Source organism: Amblyomma mixtum, chromosome 10 (assembly GCF_055824585.1).
Source record: "Amblyomma mixtum isolate Tamu chromosome 10, ASM5582458v1, whole genome shotgun sequence".
NCBI classification, from domain to species: domain Eukaryota; kingdom Metazoa; phylum Arthropoda; class Arachnida; order Ixodida; family Ixodidae; genus Amblyomma; species Amblyomma mixtum.
The window spans coordinates 33,858,876-33,878,722 of record NC_143021.1 but is presented as its reverse complement, the minus strand read 5'-3'; the positions used below and the strand labels follow the sequence as shown (position 1 = coordinate 33,878,722).

The window sequence follows — 19,847 nt, the reverse complement described above, 5'->3', positions numbered from 1 at the left end:
TAGCACAGTCATGCTGTCGTATCTCGAATCTAGAAAGCATCCTTTCTGGTAGCATGGCTGTTTTGTATTTTCTTGTGCGGACGTGAAGTCCGAGTCTGCCGGCCGGTAGGTCAGCCTGGATACCGTCTGCCGACGTCGTAAAAGCGAGCTAAAGAGTGTTCTTGACGTAAATAATAAACCATGGTACAAGAAATGTGCAAAAAGTGTCATTTTTGAGGATCGCTGACCAATACTGAGCTGCTAGTAGAGGTAACAACTGTGATATGAGCAAATTTCTCACAACCGCGCCTAGCAGCTGCCGCTGGCGCGACGTTGGGGTCCGGCTCTCCTGGCGCCCGCTAGCTCCGCTGCCGAAGGCGTCGAGGAGATTGACCATACTATTATTTTCTTGTGAGATGATGCACTAAGGCTATTTGTGAAAAGTAGGCCTTTTATTATAGCGCTGGCGACTTCCAAAGCGCCGGCCGCTTGCGAAACAGGCTTTAGGCCTTGCGACGACCACGGCAGCCAGGCAGCAGCAGAGCTCGTCGCCCGGAGCGCCCGCGAGCGGTGCCGTTGCCGAAAGCTCCGAACATAAGCAGGCATGCTTTGTCGCTGCTCGAGTATAGCTGGCAGTTCTGATAACAAGGCGATCTTGTCTTTTCTTGTGATATTTGTACACCATCCCAAGCAGCGCTCAGGTACTGCTGCACGGCAGCGAAGTGTGACACCGGTTGTGGGCGCAGCTTGGGTAGAGCGGCGCAGCGATGCTTACTGGCATTTTGCAAAGTGTTTCGCATCCTCACGCGAACCCGCGAAGGCGATATTAGCGTGCGAACAAAAAAAAAAAGTCGATGTCCTCACTCATTGGAATCAGATCTGTCAGAATCTGTTTTCATGCGCTGGTCAGCACGTGTGTGGGAAAGCAGACGATGCAGCAGTAGGTGCGTCACAACTTTTGTGGGCCCACGTGACCAAGCGAAGCAGTTGATCTTCCCCCTCTGTGACGTCACTGTACAACTCGGCGTTCCGAAACCGAAACCGAAAATCGTTCACCTAAAAATGCTATAATAAATTATTCACTGTGAATATATGAATATTTGAGTGTGTATCATGCTTCCTGAAGCCATAAGAAACGTTTGAAACTAAGAACGCGCGAACCACAAATTTGGTGTCTCCACCCCTTTAAGTGACGCGGAGGCTGGGAAATCTTGAATGGCTTTAACTTTGCTGTCGAGAGGTCGAATACCTTGTGGAATGACAAGGCGGTCTATGAACTCTATTGTAGCTCCCGAAAAGAGGCACTTGTTCGGGTTAATGACGAGAGCCCATATTCATCAAGTCGGTGGAAGAGGGCGAGCAGATGAGCTTCATACTCAGACCAGGATGAACTTGAGACGAGGAGATCATCGATGTAAGCGAACACGAAGTCGAGGCCACGTGTAACGTCGTTAATACTTCGCTGAAAAGTCTGTACGGCGTTTCGCAAGCCAAAAAGCATCCGCACATACTCAGAGAGACCCAAAGGTGTGTCTTCGGAATATCACTGAGCTCCACGGGAATTTGATGATAAGCCTTCACTAATTCAGTTTTACAGAAGACCGTGCACCCAGCCAGAATCAATGTCAAGTCTTGTATGTGAGGAAGTGGATAGCGGTCTGGTAAAGTGCGAGCATTTCGGTCGCAATAATCTCCATATGGTCTCCAGTCGCCCGGATCTTTCTTTGGCACCATGTAAAGTGGCGATGGCCAATTGCCGGAGGAAGACCGTACGATTCCGAGTTCAAGCATGAGTTGGAACTCACGGCGAGCGATAGCAAGGCGCTTTCCAGACAAACGGCGAGGGCGAGCTAAACCGGAAGTCCCGAAATAACAATGTGGTGGGTGATCGAGTGCTTCACTTTTGACTCTCCGGAGTGCGACTTTGTCAGAACAGCTTGTGTGACGTCACCGATAATGAAGATCCAGCGAAACGTGCGCCGCAATCGCAGATTAAGCGTTAGGCACTGTTAGCCGTACGAGCGAATAGGTGAGTTGTTGATCTCTTGAAGCGGGGAGGTCTAGCTGCTGCGACAGCGATCTGCCCAAGAGGCCGCTATGACGCTGACCTGTGCTCCCGTGTCGACCAGGAAGCGAGCGCCAGTGATCTTTTCCGATACATAAAACAGGTGGCATGTCCGTCCACCACCACCACTTGCCACCATGAGTGGCCGGTAGCAGCGCTTCCCGACAAGGAGCACGGTTGGGAGCACGGTTGGGAGCAGTGCTGCCGAAGGTACGGTGGTGCCACCATACAGTCGAGGGCAAGGTGTCGGGCATCGCGTCAGATGGTTGTGGCTCTGAAGAACGTGGAGGTGGCCTGGAACGGCGGCGTGATCGCAAATTCAGCGACGAACGGCCCGGTAAGGGCGCGAGGACATCGAACGTCCTGGCAAGATCAAGTCGACATTCGTTGCTGGCAAGCTGGGAGTCTGCGGTAGTAGTTGGAGGCGGACTGATCCCAGAGCTGACGTTGAGGAGCCGGGAGTAGTCCGCAACACGGTGAGCGAGATCAGCGATCTTGTGTATTGTAACATCACCCGCAGCGGGGGGATGGGGACCATCTGCTGGGGAAGACGTTTAAGGAACAACTCCCGCAGAAGAAGGCCGTGCTGAGCAGCGGAGTGTCCAAGAAGCTGGCGCATGCGGCGGAGGAGCTGCGAAGGGCGGCTGTCACCAAGCTCTGTAGCGCTGAGGAGCTGCTGGAGTCGGCTGCGCTCGGACGCTGACTTGCGGTCGGTGATAGCCGCCTTCAACATGTCGAAGGGTCGAGCCCAGTCTGGCGAGCTGATGACGTCCACAAAGTCCTTAGCGGCGTCAGGAGGAAAGGACGACACGAGGTGAATGAACTTTATCTCCTGGCTGGTGATACACAGCAGCTGGAAATGCGCTTCAACCTGCAGGAGCTAGGCGCGGGGGCTATAGGGCCGAAATGTCCGCAGGCTGGCTGGCTGGAACGCGGCCACCGATGTGCCGAGAGGCTGAGCGTTCGAGGGCGGGTCGCCGCCGGTAGGAAGGCCAGAAGAGTCTGGTGAATCAATGTATGGGGATGGGGTTGCGTATTATAAGCTGGGTCACGAAATCGGTCGGTGCTCAGGCGAAGAAGAACCAGCTCTGACAGCGTTAGCTTCGAACTGCTTTTTTTTTAAATGCGCTGCTCGCGCTGCGGCCGTCTAGCCCATCTTCCTCCTTCTTGTTGGGCTCCGCGTTTCATGGCCCGCGAGCCGATCGCGGCGCGAGGGGCGCCGCAACATGGAAGACTGATTGCGGCACTACGGGCGAGTTGCCCCGTTACGCCAGTGGGATGACGCCGCCCAGCTTAGGAACGTTTACTTCAACCTTGACGTCGGCGCTTGGACATAATGGGACATGGACAGAAGATGTCTTCCTGGAGTGAGTTCAAAAGTCGTCTGCTAGTCCCCACGAAACTTACGGCAGTTCCGATCGTCGTGAAGGGGCAAAATGCGTGGAACAATCTCGCGTTGAGATCTCAAATGAGAATCTCGCAGCGGATGTCATGACTGACCTCATTAAGCGCATGAACGCTGCATTGTCCGATCACAGAAAACTGCGCCATGTCATGCGTGGCCTAAAAAAGAGCAATTTTTTCTGACCTTGTCCGAACCTTTCCAAAAACCGTCGACGAGTTTCTCGCAGTGTCTTCCACAATAGGAAAGGTGCATCAGCAAAGGGCGTCCCTGTACAATCGTACCGTGGCCGCCACCTCCGTTTCCGGCGAGTAACCACTGCACGGCAGCGCATTCTCCTCGACCCCGCTATGACGAGCGATTCCAGGCTGTCAGGCATTTTCTTGAAGACGAACGCGTGTTTCAGTCGCGTCGGCTACAACCTCGATCTTCACCACCCAGGAGTCGGCGTTCACAATCTACCGCAAATTTTTCCCGAGCAGCGCAGGGCCGGTCGCCAAGCCCACGGCGGGAAAACTGACGCCGCTGACCATTGGGGGGGCGGGCTCGCTCGACATCGCTGTGCGGGAGACACCCATCGACGCGGACACATGAAAATACATCAACGCTTACGAAGTCTGCAGTACGCAAATTTACAAGGTCCAATGAGGGAAAGCTTAGCTTTCCCTACTTCCACATTTCCACCTGTGCCAACATCAGCAGCTGTCCGCGCACGTGAATTAGGGCTTGGAATTTCCTCCCTTTCCTGTTTGTCCTTGCCGTTTCCCTTTTTAGATCTTGACACGGGCGTAGCATGAATAAACACTGTCTCCTCCAGCCCTTCACTTGCCTTTCCTGATCCTTCCTTAGGTCGAAAATTGACCTCTTTGCCTCAGCAACTGATGGGCGTCTCCACACAGCTGACAGATGGACCTTCAGTTGCCCCCGAGTTATGCACTTCGCTCCCCAGAAAGTTGTCCTCAGCCGCTTGCTTACCGCCCTGAGTACTTTCCTCGGAAACGCACTCGTCTAGATTTGACCTCTTCTGTTTTGTCTCAGCGTGGCTTTCAATACTGCGATTTAAGCCGACTGCAGTTTCACAATCTTCATACGCCAACTTCTACGGGGTAGCCATGACACTCGCTTGTTAACTGACGCCGCAGTGACGCCTCCACTCGCAGTTGCCACGATTCACAATCCCAGAAGGGCTCCCCTTTGTTTCTGTTTCGAAACCGCTCCCATTGGGGAACGTATCCCTTTTACACCCGTGCCGGTTAGTCGCCAGTACGGGCCCTTTTTTAGCGTCCTCACGGTTAACCAAGACGGTGACGGTTCCTGCTGTCACTGCACAGCCTCTCTTCGGAGCTCTCTTTTTTCTCTGAACCTTCCCTGCCGGTTAGACGCTGTTTCTCGGAACATCATCGCAGGTTTGCGACAATCGAACTGGGCGACGGTCTGTTTAGCTACTTAGGGGACTCTGTCCTAGCTCGGCTTTGTCTGACGCCATCCGTGCCCTTTCCACACGTTTCATACATGAGCTCTGGCGTAGTTGCACTTTGCTAACTGTGAGACGGTCTCTCTAGCCACTCTATTTTGGCCGCGCTTTGCCCTGTGTCATCCATGCAGGTTGTGCGCCATTTCGCAGTCTTTTCTTACGGCTCCACGTCTCTCCAACTCGGCGATGGACTGGAACGTTGAGGGCCCTGTCTGGACGAAGATAAAATCGGTCATTGCTACTTCGTTCCTGTTAAGCCCGTTGAGCTTTGCGAGGCGCCTTTTCTCAGCCTCGCATTTAAGCTCTTTTACCTCCGCTGCTAGTTTCTCCAGAGCCTCTTCCCGAGCTCTTTTACGCCCCTGTGGCTCTGCCTTTAGTTCCTCCATTTCCGTTTCCTCAGATTTTTTACGCTCCTGTTCGTTTGCCAACCTGTGCGTATTGTCACAAGCAATTTCCAAATCATCTTCTTTCTCCGTTCCAGAAATTTTTATTGCCTGGATAATATCCGAACCTTTCGCTCTTTCCTCCAAATCGACTCCTAGCTCATCGCACGAGAACAACAGTTCTGTCCTCGTCAACCTCGTTAGGTCCACGGTCGCAGCTTTTAAATATTCGCTTTGCTCGCTCAAGCTGATTCTAAGCAACTACCCCTGTGCTACAGACATACAAACACCCGCTAAAGCAGCAATTCAAATTGTTGATCCAGAATTTGAAGCCTGGAGGATCCAAAGCCAAAACCAAACACTCACCCGCAGATGCAGCACCATGTCACACGGTTCATCCCACCGCTGCCACCTGCTGTTGGATGATGTGGGTTCGTAGGTCGTTACTACTGCGGCTGCTACTTGCTTGACAAAACCACGGTCAAGTCGACCCACGTTCCCACCACCAGGACAGGAGTGCCGTCGAATCAATGAGTTGGGTGATGGGAGGAAGATTACGAGTGGGTTTATTTACACTTTACAAGCGTAAGAGCAAACGGGAGAGTCTCTAGGTGACACTCACAGCCGGGTGAGTGGCCCTAGACAGAGGACGGCCTCGTCCAGGAGGGAGTGGCCTGAAAGTTCACGGTCGCGCACAACCTCACACTAGCCACGCCCCTAACACATGTTAGAGCTTGAGTGAGGAGAATGCCGGTGAGGTCGCGTATGCTGCGGTAGGTCAGCACGGGTTGTTCCACGGCCAGCTGATGGCAGACACGTGTTGCCGAAACCTGTGCTTAATAACACCAGACTCGTGGGGCAATTAGCCAGGAGGACAACACCCGAAAAAAAACCTTCATCTCCAGACCTGGTCGCGATCAGTGGGGGAGACAACGCCCGACTCATTGCTGCGGTGGCTGTCGGCACGTCGGGTGACAGAGAAAATTGGGCGCTTTTGTACCCCAAACATCGGCCCGACGTTCCTTTCAGTCATAGACGGCCGCGCTCTGACGCAGCACCGCGCCCGTTGATTGAAGCCACATGAGGACGAGAACATCTCCTCGTGGTCCATTACAACAGGCCTTGAAGCAACCATGGCCGACTAAACTGCAGATACTCGGAGCCACACATCAGGAACATGTGTGCTGGATGCTCCCAAGCGAGACCCACTGAGGCCGATCTTAACAAGCTGCAAGAGTTTCACCTCGCCATTGTCTATTCTGCGCTTGAACACGAAGGAACCGCCGCACTTTCTCGTGAGCCCTTCGAACTGATTATCCCCGAAAGGGTCGATGACCTTACTTTCCTTAGGACTATCTACTCTGATTTATCAATGGAGCAGAGCTCCTATCCAGCTCCTATCCAGGAGCAGAGCTCCTATTCAGCAGAGCTCCTATCAATTATTTAGAAGGCCAACCAGCCATACATAAATGTTTTTCTCAGCACCTGTCGTCATTTTCCCTGACACGAGGCGTGCCCTATAAGAAGAACCCTTGTTCCAGTTCGTGAGCTCCCCTCCTCGTCGTCCCAACAACTCTTCAAGGGGCAATCCTTTCTGTGTACCACGACGAACCAACCTCCGTTCGTTTGGGATATTCTGCACGCTTGCCAGAATACGCTTAAACCAAAGCCTTACGTCGAGGTACAGCGTCCGAGGTTGCAGATTTTTCCGTGAATCAGATCGCACTTCAGCACGGCTCCCCGAACTACGTCATCACCGACAGAGGGAAGCTTTTGCTTCACAGAAGAAAGGACGAAATTTTTCAACTCAGCGCTATGACACATAATGAAACTACTGATTACCACCGGCAGGCAAACGTGCTGATAAGATCATTGCGAGCATGGCTGCGATGTAATGTGCGGCCAGAATAATATGGAGCACGCGAAAGGCGGCGAAACTAGGAGAAACTGCACCTATCAAAGAAGCGCCACCTATCAAAGCAAGAAAACCGCACCTGACTCTCTGCGCATAGCGAGAGTGGCCACCGCAGTGTCACCCTCTTTGGTTACCCTATCGAAAAATCTCATATACGTATGTGTGTCATATGTGTCTGCTGCATACGAGGTCACGGAATATGTGTCATATGTGTCGGCATATGTGGTCACGTATGCCATACGTGTCATATGTGTCTCGTTTACAATCATTCGGAAAGGGAAGGGCTGGGCTGGAATTAAAAGGCAGTTAACAATAAAATAACTTTGATAGAAGTTAGTAGAGTAAAGAAAGTAAAAAGATTGTGAGGTCGAGAAAAAAAACTGCGCGTCCTCCCGAATTCGAACCACTGAGCTGCACATCTACAGCTCACTACACTAACCACTACAACACGGCTGGCTTTTATTTTCTTTCTTTCATGGTATTTATTTACATAGTTTTGTGCAGCACGGATAGGGTTTGCATGATTTTAGCATGACAAGACTAACGATATGCTTCCTACTACTTTGTAACTGGACGGTTAGGTGTGAGCTCAAATGTTTATTTGCCTGCTTTAAGGAACGTAACTATAGCCGACTGCACTTCCACTCATATTGTGAATCTTGATGTGCTCTGTGATCAGCACTGAAAGATCTGATATTTGTATGTATTTTAATTTTCACAACGCCTGCACCTTTCATGGTAGTACTCTCATTGCGCACCTATTCTTAACTACAGTCAGAGCTCTGCGACGAAAATACCTGGCGTTATTCACTATGTAGCCTTACGACAGCTCCACTAAGCACAGAAGGCAATATTAGCCTTCTAGCTGAACGTTTGTCCAAGCACATTGGGAACGCCGAACGTCTTACTGTTTGGGTAGCCGCTGTTTACAACAAGAAAGAAAGCAGAAGCAGAGAATCAAGGAGAAAATTATGTGAAACAGGACAAGAGATTTTTTTTTATGCGTTGGTTGAGCACTTGCTAATCGCTGGTTCATCCTTTCTTTTCCTCGTGTTTCAAACAGCAAGGGCCACTCTATAAGAGGCACTCATGAGCGGCTATCTGTTTCGCGTGAGGTTTATGTAATCTGATACGATGCATATCGGAGCTCTGGTGTACGCACGAGTGTAACGTGTCAGTTGAGGTATGCCACATATGTAATAAGTCCATACAAGGCACATTTACCTCGCGCGTGAACTAATATATAGGCAGTACATGTGTTCATCCGAGACGCGTATGACCTCGTATGCAGCCAATATGCGTTAATACGAGACACATTTGTGACATGTATGAACTTGTATGAAGCATATGTGCAGATACGAGGCTGATTTGTCAACACATATGGCTCATATGGTGCCCATTGAGTCCATACGAGACACATTTGTGGCACATATGAACTCGTACGAAGCATATATATGCTCTTATGAGGGACAAACATTGACACATATAACTCATATGGGCAGCATACGAGTTCATACGAGACACATTTATGACACATGTAGCTCGCATGTAACACATATGAAATAATACGACACATATATGAATTCAGATGACATTTTTCGATAGGGTAAGCCCTGACGTTGTGAATGCTCGAAAGATGCTGAGCCGTTTTGGACAGCACCGATTTTTGCCAAGATGGTTGAGTTTAGCGTAGATGTCCGGCTGGGTTTAACGTCAGCGGAGCAGTGAGCGGTGCCCGCTGCTGTCACCAGAATATGAGTAAAGAATATGACCCACATTTTGCCTGCGGCAAAATGTGGGTCCCTGCCACGTCGTTCTCTTTGCGTTCCTAAAGCACAGATGGTTCAGGACGGTACAGCTTGGCAGTGTGCATACGCAGTTCTCTGAAGTTCTGTGACCATTCCTGTGCTCCGAATTATCCTTGCTGCGCCTGTACGTCGATGTAAAACACAGGACTTGGGACATGATCCTGCCGTATGGCACATTCGCCTATAATAAGCAGTCAGAGACACCTTTCATGGGCTTCGCCTCCTGTATGGCAGGAAGACTCAGACGATGCTCGACGCAATGCTCCCTTACGCAAACGTTAAACAACTTTCTGCTGACGCTGAACAGCTTACCCTAGACGCCGAGCATGCTCGTCAGCTAGCACGAATCCACACTGGACAGCAATAAAATAAGCCTCCCGCCGACACAACCTTCGGCAAATGCAAGTCTTCTAAAACCCTGCGACCAGGTTTGAGCGTGGACACCTAATCAACGGAGAGGCTAGTCCGCAGAATGTCATTTGTCACTATTTCGGTCCTTATAAAGTCTTGCGGGGCATCAGCGACGTTAACTACGAAGAACACCTTGACCAGGCACTTTCAGAGCAGAGAAGACGTCGACTACCCCATCCAGTGATCGTGCATGTTTTACGCATGAAGCCATACTTTGAGCGGTGACCTCTCAGCTTCTTCGAATTTTTTTGTGTGTTTATGCGTGCTTGTGTGCTGGCGTTATTTAAGAAGGGAGGAATGGCAAGTGGCGCTCAGGCTGAATGTAGTTGAAGTTCCCCGGCTCCCCTCCTGAAGCACGTCCTGCCAAAGTGTAGGGTCTGTTTCTTGTCACCAGCTCCGTCACAATATGTACATGTTAGTATCATGAAGGAATGTTTAAAGCAAATAGCAATTAAGCATATTTGTTAAACAAACAATGAACGCAATGATTTAGGCATTAAATAAACGGGACAGTTATCATAGCTTGGGTTTTGTTAAAATTACCGCGTGACAAATGCGTTATGTGTTACCGGACGATGCCAGTAGAGGTGAAAGTACCTTCAGTGACTGCGCATGTAGCGAAATTAGCTTGCGCATTATAGATGGGGTTTGCCTTTGATTAGGATTGTTGTTTCTTGAGCTGCACTTTTTTAGATGACGAACGGAAATCCGAAAATAAAATGCTTAAAAACTATAACTGTTCATCAGTGATCACGCCATGAATGTTAGTTCCATGGATATCAGCAGATCAGAATTCACGAGAATTGACTGGATAGCGGAGTGCACTTTTATTTGTAAGAAAAAATTAGGTTTCTGGTATTATTTCAAAACAAACAAATATTTTGGAGCAACCATAAGGACCTCGTTAGGCGGCCACCATTGAATCTGTGCACGGACGTCAGCAAAATGTGGTTATGCAATCAGAACAGGAAATTCAGAGAATCTTCAACACTGCACAGCACACGCCTAAAAATGCGTATTTACATTAGGGAGATCATTTACATGCGAAGTTCGGAAGTAGGTAAGACTAACCACCTAAGTTTCGCTTCAAAAGCAGTGTCAGTTAAAAACTTGCACGTTACTTTGAAAAACATGATGAAATTCTTCCAAGAGGGTGCCGTTTCCGTGGATTTCATAACCGGCCCTAAACAAAAACGAGCTAAGATCAAAATCTACACCTTGACTACTGCGCTGCTCTTAGTCTCCACGGTTTAAGAAAGGCTATCAGAAAAAAAAAGGCTAATGTCTTACGCTCGGTGTAAACGTAAGCCCTTTCAAAGGGAGTATTCCAGAAATAAGGAGAATTCTGGCGCTGAGTGTCCCTCTGGCCTCTTAGTTCGACCTCTCTAAGGTGGCAGAATCTTGAATTTTCAGCGAGTTTTTAGTGCCGCTAAAATATGTGCTTTAACAATACTCTGTTGCAAATATATTAACGAGCTGTTTTTCAAAATGGTCTCCAACTTTGCAATTTTTCCGTTTTCTTGAAGCCGCTAATTAAGAAGTTAGTCACTTAGCTATGACTATCTGAATAACTTTAAAGAGCGAAAAGAATAATGCACACGACTATAAAAAACGCGTAGTTTTGTTTCACACTGCTTGGGCACTCATTTTCTTTTAAAACATTTAAAGCTTCAACACCTGCTATACAACACAAAAAATGTAATGGCCTCAGTGCAGAATACCGGAGATAAACAAAGTTAGTCCCCTTAGGGTACTCCAAACAAAATATAATAAAATACTCACTCCGTATGGAGCCAAACATTGGGGAACAAAAGTACTGCATGGCTAATAGGTCAACTGTAAATAGATTTCTTGAACATTACGCTACATCTAACATGAATCAGAACACCTGAAAAAATTAATAATCTCTAGGAAACATACCACCGCCCCAAGCAAATTTTACTTCATCACTGAACAAGACCGAAGGTGTGTTTACAACCTTTCTGGGGGGGGGGGGGGGGGGCGGAGGGAAGGGGGGGAGCATTTCGCTCTTACTAAAGTGCGACGAGGTGAAAGCCACTCTCGCCTCCGTTGCTGCCCCCGTTACTGTGGTGATCACGTCATAGGTGTCGCCATGCGCATGCGCCGGCAGCAGCCAGGGTGGAGTCGTAGCAGCGGTTGGCGCTTCATATAAGACTGGGGTTGTGACGTCATAACTTACGGCACGCGCATGTGCAGTACATGTCCTGTTACGACATACTACGCCATTCTGTGATATTGTTATTTTTGTTAATTTTTATTTTATTTCTTCTCAATTATAAATATATATATATATATATATATATATATATATATATATATATATATGACAGAAGCCAACAGCCACAGAAACCAAGGGGCACAGGGGATTTTTTAATTAATTTATTTATTTTGTGGTGTTGATCAATTTAGAATATTACTGAATATGTCATCGCTTAAAGATAATTAATTAGAAAAGCAGAAGAAAAAACAACCACATGCCGCCGGTGGGATCCGAACCCACGACCTCCGAATTGCGCGTCCGGTGCTCTACCTCTGAGCTACGGCGACGGCTGTCAAACCTTCTGCTTTCGGGGGTATTTATGTTTACAAGTAACCTAACCTTGAGAGTGTTCATACCTTGAGAGTGTTCATCAGCGCCACCCACGTTCGTAAGCGGCGGACGTAGAACGTCCTGAGTTACCGCAGGTGTGACGTAGAACGTCATCGAACGGAGAGGGTGGAAGCTGTGTGAGAACCCTCTTGTGCATCCTATGGCATCAAGGCTGCCAGAATCGAGGCCCTCGCTAAGCAATTAAGCAAACAAGGAAGGGGAATGAGGGGCTCGTTGTAAATATGACAGAAGCCAACAGCCACAGAAACCAAGGGGCACAGGGGATTTTTTAATTAATTTATTTATTTTGTGGTGTTGATCAATTTAGAATATTACTGAATATGTCATCGCTTAAAGATAATTAATTAGAAAAGCAGAAGAAAAAACAACCACATGCCGCCGGTGGGATCCGAACCCACGACCTCCGAATTGCGCGTCCGGTGCTCTACCTCTGAGCTACGGCGACGGCTGTCAAACCTTCTGCTTTCGGGGGTATTTATGTTTACAAGTAACCTAACCTTGAGAGTGTTCATACCTTGAGAGTGTTCATCAGCGCCACCCACGTTCGTAAGCGGCGGACGTAGAACGTCCTGAGTTACCGCAGGTGTGACGTAGAACGTCATCGAACGGAGAGGGTGGAAGCTGTGTGAGAACCCTCTTGTGCATCCTATGGCATCAAGGCTGCCAGAATCGAGGCCCTCGCTAAGCAATTAAGCAAACAAGGAAGGGGAATGAGGGGCTCGTTGTAAATATGACAGAAGCCAACAGCCACAGAAACCAAGGGGCACAGGGGATTTTTTAATTAATTTATTTATTTTGTGGTGTTGATCAATTTAGAATATTATTGAATATGTCATCGCTTAAAGATAATTAATTAGAAAAGCAGAAGAAAAAACAACCACATGCCGCCGGTGGGATCCGAACCCACGACCTCCGAATTGCGCGTCCGGTGCTCTACCTCTGAGCTACGGCGACGGCTGTCAAACCTTCTGCTTTCGGGGGTATTTATGTTTACAAGTAACCCAACCTTGAGAGTGTTCATACCTTGAGAGTGTTCATCAGCGCCACCCACGTTCGAAAGCGGCGGACGTAGAACGTCCTGAGTTACCGCAGGTGTGACGTAGAACGTCATCGAACGGAGAGGGTGGAAGCTGTGTGAGAACCCTCTTGTGCATCCTATGGCATCAAGGCTGCCAGAATCGAGGCCCTCGCTAAGCAATTAAGCAAACAAGGAAGGGGAATGAGGGGCTCGTTGTAAATATGACAGAAGCCAACAGCCACAGAAACCAAGGGGCACAGGGGATTTTTTAATTAATTTATTTATTTTGTGGTGTTGACCAATTTAGAATATTACTGAATATGTCATCGCTTAAAGATAATTAATTAGAAAAGCAGAAGAAAAAACAACCACATGCCGCCGGTGGGATCCGAACCCACGACCTCCGAATTGCGCGTCCGGTGCTCTACCTCTGAGCTACGGCGACGGCTGTCAAACCTTCTGCTTTCGGGGGTATTTATGTTTACAAGTAACCTAACCTTGAGAGTGTTCATACCTTGAGAGTGTTCATCAGCGCCACCCACGTTCGTAAGCGGCGGACGTAGAACGTCCTGAGTTACCGCAGCTGTGACGTAGAACGTCATCGAACGGAGAGGGTGGAAGCTGTGTGAGAACCCTCTTGTGCATCCTATGGCATCAAGGCTGCCAGAATCGAGGCCCTCGCTAAGCAATTAAGCAAACAAGGAAGGGGAATGAGGGGCTCGTTGTAAATATGACAGAAGCCAACAGCCACAGAAACCAAGGGGCACAGGGGATTTTTTAATTAATTTATTTATTTTGTGGTGTTGATCAATTTAGAATATTACTGAATATGTCATCGCTTAAAGATAATTAATTAGAAAAGCAGAAGAAAAAACAACCACATGCCGCCGGTGGGATCCGAACCCACGACCTCCGAATTGCGCGTCCGGTGCTCTACCTCTGAGCTACGGCGACGGCTGTCAAACCTTCTGCTTTCGGGGGTATTTATGTTTACAAGTAACCTAACCTTGAGAGTGTTCATACCTTGAGAGTGTTCATCAGCGCCACCCACGTTCGTAAGCGGCGGACGTAGAACGTCCTGAGTTACCGCAGGTGTGACGTAGAACGTCATCGAACGGAGAGGGTGGAAGCTGTGTGAGAACCCTCTTGTGCATCCTATGGCATCAAGGCTGCCAGAATCGAGGCCCTCGCTAAGCAATTAAGCAAACAAGGAAGAGGAATGAGGGGCTCGTTGTAAATATGACAGAAGCCAACAGCCACAGAAACCAAGGGGCCCAGGGGATTTTTTAATTAATTTATTTATTTTGTGGTGTTGATCAATTTAGAATATTACTGAATATGTCATCGCTTAAAGATAATTAATTAGAAAAGAAGAAGAAAAAACAACCACATGCCGCCGGTGGGATCCGAACCCACGACCTCCGAATTGCGCGTCCGGTGCTCTACCTCTGAGCTACGGCGACGGCTGTCAAACCTTCTGCTTTCGGGGGTATTTATGTTTACAAGTAACCTAACCTTGAGAGTGTTCATACCTTGAGAGTGTTCATCAGCGCCACCCACGTTCGTAAGCGGCGGACGTAGAACGTCCTGAGTTACCGCAGGTGTGACGTAGAACGTCATCGAACGGAGAGGGTGGAAGCTGTGTGAGAACCCTCTTGTGCATCCTATGGCATCAAGGCTGCCAGAATCGAGGCCCTCGCTAAGCAATTAAGCAAACAAGGAAGGGGAATGAGGGGCTTTTCTAATTAATTATCTTTAAGCGATGACATATTCAGTAATATTCTAAATTGATCAACACCACAAAATAAATAAATTAATTAAAAAATCCCCTGTGCCCCTTGGTTTCTGTGGCTGTTGGCTTCTGTCATATTTACAACGAGCCCCTCATTCCCCTTCCTTGTTTGCTTAATTGCTTAGCGAGGGCCTCGATTCTGGCAGCCTTGATGCCATAGGATGCACAAGAGGGTTCTCACACAGCTTCCACCCTCTCCGTTCGATGACGTTCTACGTCACACCTGCGGTAACTCAGGACGTTCTACGTCCGCCGCTTACGAACGTGGGTGGCGCTGATGAACACTCTCAAGGTATGAACACTCTCAAGGTTAGGTTACTTGTAAACATAAATACCCCCGAAAGCAGAAGGTTTGACAGCCGTCGCCGTAGCTCAGAGGTAGAGCACCGGACGCGCAATTCGGAGGTCGTGGGTTCGGATCCCACCGGCGGCATGTGGTTGTTTTTTCTTCTGCTTTTCTAATTAATTATCTTTAAGCGATGACATATTCAGTAATATTCTAAATTGATCAACACCACAAAATAAATAAATTAATTAAAAAATCCCCTGTGCCCCTTGGTTTCTGTGGCTGTTGGCTTCTGTCATATTTACAACGAGCCCCTCATTCCCCTTCCTTGTTTGCTATATATATATATATATATATATATATATATATATAATTATTTATTTATTGTTTCCTCAAGGGTCCACAGGGGACATTACATGAGAGGTGGGCAAACAAAAGAGTTAATATGAACACAGATGGTCTTCAATGGCGGTTTTGAATGGAACAGGATTGATGATGGTCGCCACTAAGGACTGGCTGTTCGAAGAAAAAATGACTTTATATATATATATATATATATATATATATATATATATATATATATATATATATATATATATATATATATATATATATATATATATATAAGAAGGGGTGACGATCGGATGGATCCGGTAGAACATAAACGTAATTTGGTTGACACACGGTATAGTTATTGTTTTTCTACCGTGTGTCAACCAAATTACGTTTATATATATATATATATATATATATTGCATTTATTTTTCTGTGCTTTGACATTTTTTTCGTTTATATTTACATTTCCGTTTTATATTTATGATGTTTTATTTTTATTGTTTGGTATTTTAGTTTTTTTTTAATTTTTACTAATTTTTATTACTTTTATGCCATTATTATCTTTAATTTTATTCTATTTTGTGATTTTCATTTTACGATGATTTCAATGATTTTCGGTTATGGAGCCCATTTTACGTTGCGACATACTACGCCATTTGATGGCGTCTTTTGTTTTGCTAATTTTTATTTTTATTTCTTATGAGTTTCAGTTACATCTTTTTAGTTTTTACGTATTTCATTTTTATCTTTACTTTATGTTTACTTCTTTTTTATATTTTGTCTTATTTTTATGATTTTTTATTTTTATGATTTGGTAATTTTTCGGTTATTTTAATTTTTTATTTTTGCTATGTTTCTTGTCTAATGTTAGCACAGCTATCTTGTTATTGTTACATTTTGTTGTTTTTATTTTACGATGATTTGAATTATTTTTGATTGCGGCGTATTACACCACTGATTACGTCATCAGGATGACTGACAGCTAAAGTGTCACAGTTTTCGCGGAAGGACGGAGAACGACGAGGTATTGAAGGCTTTCTCCTTAAAAATGAGCTCGAAACCAAAATTTATTTAGAGACTCTATGCTGAACTCTTAGGGCAATTTATTAGGTGGCATAGTTGGATGTATGTTTGTAAGTAATGGTGGAAACAGCATTGAGAGTGTTTCGTGTGTCCTTCAGGTTTCCTCAGCAGCAATGTAGTTTAAAACAGTTGCAGTATTGGTTTGTTGCAGGGAGCCACACTTTTCGCATTCTTTAACAAGCTAGGCTGGCCAAGCTTTAATCCAGGCACCTCCAAGGTACTGCGCAGATTGCTGGGTGAACAGGTGTAGTAATTCAAATGCATGACTAGCTGCAACCTCATGGGCAAGCAGCGCAGGCGTCGCCCGACAGGAGCCTGTTGCATCACGCCGGAGCCGGGTCATGACTTTTCATTAAGTTAATTTTATTGCCAGAAAGACCAGGCAAGACGTATCAAAAAACCAGTCGGAACAAACGTGAATGTGGCCAAGTACTAAGGATTTTTTACTGTCCTCAAGTAAAAGAAGCCCGCCACCTTATTAGCCTAGACAGTTGTAATGACTAATATCTACGCAAAGCGGAAATAAACAGCTGATGAAGCACTTTCCTTTTACAGCGAAGTCTTCCACATCGACTACATCATTAGCAAGGACATCCCTGACATGGCTGTGGGTTTTCTAAATTCAGGTAAGCAATAGCTCAGGTAAGCTATTCAGGTAAGCAATGGGCTCATTTTACCGATAATAGGTATAACAGCTTATCGCTTCCATCTTGACTTTAGGAAGAAATATGGAAATGCCATATTTACACGCGGCGATTTCGTTGGGAGACAACCAGGCGCAGAAGAGCACAGAAAAGCTCCAGCCAAAATGGGAAACGATGTTCAGCGAACCTATGTGCACAAGCGTGGAAAAGAGCTTCTCGAGCAGCCAGTACAGCTGCCGTCAGACACGCATTTTTTTGCATGACTCGAAATCTTTTAGCACTTTGAGTACCATCAGGAAGACCATACGATCATCGGCGCGTCACTGCAATACATGGGAAGCCCCCCAGCTGCACCTTTTCAAGAACAGGTTTTCCGAGAGAGATCCTCTGTGACCAGGGCTCCTGTTTCACTTCGGAAATGATGAGAGAGCTCAATGATCTATTGGCGGTGAAACATCTCCGCACGACCCCTTGCCATCCAATGTGCAATGGGATGGTGGAGAAATTTAATGGCACACTAAAGCAGATGCTGCGGAAGCCCAGCAAGAGGAGCCCAAAACTTGGGATCACTATATCTCTCCGCTTCCGTTTGCATACAGAGAGGCGCCGCTGGCGAGTCTAGGCTTTTTAACTTTTGAGTTGATATTCGAACGACATGTGCGAGGACCGCTCGCAGTCCTCAAGGTGCTTTGGACAAGGAAAAAGCTAGAAGAAGAGACAAAGACGACACATGGGTATGTACTTGAATTAAGAGAATGCCTCGACCAAACTGTTAGAGCAGTACACCAAAATTTATTGTGGGCCCAAAAATCTCAGAAAAAATACTATGACAGGAATAGCAAGAAACGGTATTTAAGTTTTGGTCCATTCGTGGTTTCTGGCAAAAAAGAATGATGTAGATTTTTTGATCGATTTTGGACACACTAAGAAGCTATTCCACATCAATATGCTCAAACGGTACAAAGAGCATTCGTGCGAAGAGACCGTTTTGTAAGATGTCAATCGTAAATTGCCGGAGGGTGATGCGTACTGTGCATACAGTGCTACTATCTGGTGTTTGAGATTCTAAGCAACTGCACTGTAGTAGAGCTTGTCGTTTGTTTTCTTCTTCCTTCGTTCTTCGGTTATGGATCGTTCAATGTGTACATGATTACCTTTATGATACAGACGTGTTTAAAGTTTGTGTCTGATGTTTTGTATAGTTTTTATTTTGCCATTTGCCAGACGTATAATGTTTGACCCCATGGTCTCTATGTGCGCGTTTCCATGCGCCTTCGTCTGTGGCAGTGTCAATTGCCTTCGTAGACTTCAGCGATATCTAACTTGTCTGAATATCGCATGAACGCAAGTTTTGTGTGCACCAACGGCAGGTTTTTCTGCGAAAAAACTTTTCCGAAGGGGCGGAATATGTGATGTGCACACAAACCATCGAGCGATTTTAGGAACGTGGCGTGTCGGCAGTGGTGCGTCGGACAGCGGAGCGCCGTGCGTACCAGCCCTGCGTTGCGCGTGTGCGCGTGCGTATGGTGTGCGCGAGGCAGGCACGAGGAGCGGAGATCTGACGTGTCAGCAAACCGAGCTGTTGAGGAAGACACCGCGGCACAAGTCTGGTGATTGAAGCGTGGAAGTGGCAGCTGTCGGAAGTTGGGTCCGTGCTGCTGGTGACTTCCCTTGAATCATCGATACAAGACCATTGAGTCCCATTCAAGCGTGGAGGTGGCAGCGGTCAGACTCCGGGTCTGTGCTGCTGTGGACTTGTCTTGAATCAACCACGCAGGCCTACTGCGTCCCTTTCGAGGTCGGAAGAGGCAGCAGACGGATTGAGGGTCCTTGCTGCCAAGGCTTCCTTGGATAGGGTGCACAAGCCTACGGTGTTTTGGAACGCCGTCGACAGGACTTGGCTACGGTTTGCCTGCTGCAGCTGCACAGTTCTTCGGGGCGACTGACAGGAGTTCGTCAGCGTCTGCCGTGTCCATCTCCGTTCCTGACCTCCTGGTGCTCTACCACCGCTTCCCTGGACGCAACGCCAGCGACACATCGCAAGTCGCCAAGCCGTGTCCTTGCTGCCTGCAAGGCATTCCTGCTCCACCTGGGACGCTTTGTATCCGGTGAACTCTGTCCTTTTTATCCGTTGTGTTGTACGCGTGGGTAAAGTTTCACAGGTTCTTTACCTTCCTTCTTTGCACCATAGGTGCCCCGCCAGAGACGGTTGATAACTCGAAGACTGAAGCTCGATCTTCGCACCAGCGGTGCCCCGTCAGAGACGGTCTCAAGATGTGTTGACACGCAGGGATAAAGAAAAGGGCAATAACTGAGGTTTATGTACAGATATTTACAGCGTACAGAAGTTTAGGCACTTGAGACAAATTAACGGCACAAGGACAAACAACAAAAAGGGCGGAACTGGCTAATCACTAGGGGAGGCCCCTAACTCGGCGTTGCCGAAGATGCGTTGCATCTCACCTTAGCGCAGAACCCCGCTTCCAGCTCCGGGGCCCGGTTTTAAAGCCCTAAAGGCCCGGCCCACATTTCGTATCTTCCAATCAATCACATTGTGCTCTCAACATGATTGGTTCTTCAAGAGCCTGGCCAGCCCTCCGGCTTCTACAAGGTAGACCA

General features: G+C 47.4%; 7 non-coding genes and 1 pseudogene across 7 annotated transcripts; 1 reads left to right on the top strand and 7 right to left on the bottom strand.

Moving 5' to 3' along the window:
- Window positions 1–2,363: 2,363 nt before the first annotated feature.
- Window positions 2,364–3,232, bottom strand: LOC149325577 (uncharacterized; annotated as a pseudogene).
- An 8,701-nt stretch (window positions 3,233–11,933) lies between these two features.
- On the bottom strand, window positions 11,934–12,005 carry TRNAA-CGC (transfer RNA alanine (anticodon CGC)). Its single transcript has one exon. It is a non-coding gene; the product is annotated as a tRNA-Ala (tRNA).
- Window positions 12,006–12,442: 437 nt separating this feature from the next.
- On the bottom strand, window positions 12,443–12,514 carry TRNAA-CGC (transfer RNA alanine (anticodon CGC)). Its single transcript has one exon. It is a non-coding gene; the product is annotated as a tRNA-Ala (tRNA).
- A 437-nt stretch (window positions 12,515–12,951) lies between these two features.
- On the bottom strand, window positions 12,952–13,023 carry TRNAA-CGC (transfer RNA alanine (anticodon CGC)). The gene has a single exon. It is a non-coding gene; the product is annotated as a tRNA-Ala (tRNA).
- Window positions 13,024–13,460: 437 nt separating this feature from the next.
- On the bottom strand, window positions 13,461–13,532 carry TRNAA-CGC (transfer RNA alanine (anticodon CGC)). The gene has a single exon. It is a non-coding gene; the product is annotated as a tRNA-Ala (tRNA).
- A 437-nt stretch (window positions 13,533–13,969) lies between these two features.
- TRNAA-CGC (transfer RNA alanine (anticodon CGC)) lies at window positions 13,970–14,041 on the bottom strand. The gene has a single exon. It is a non-coding gene; the product is annotated as a tRNA-Ala (tRNA).
- A 437-nt stretch (window positions 14,042–14,478) lies between these two features.
- TRNAA-CGC (transfer RNA alanine (anticodon CGC)) lies at window positions 14,479–14,550 on the bottom strand. The gene has a single exon. It is a non-coding gene; the product is annotated as a tRNA-Ala (tRNA).
- A 690-nt stretch (window positions 14,551–15,240) lies between these two features.
- Window positions 15,241–15,312, top strand: TRNAA-CGC (transfer RNA alanine (anticodon CGC)). Its single transcript has one exon. It is a non-coding gene; the product is annotated as a tRNA-Ala (tRNA).
- The last annotated feature ends 4,535 nt before the right edge of the window (window positions 15,313–19,847 follow it).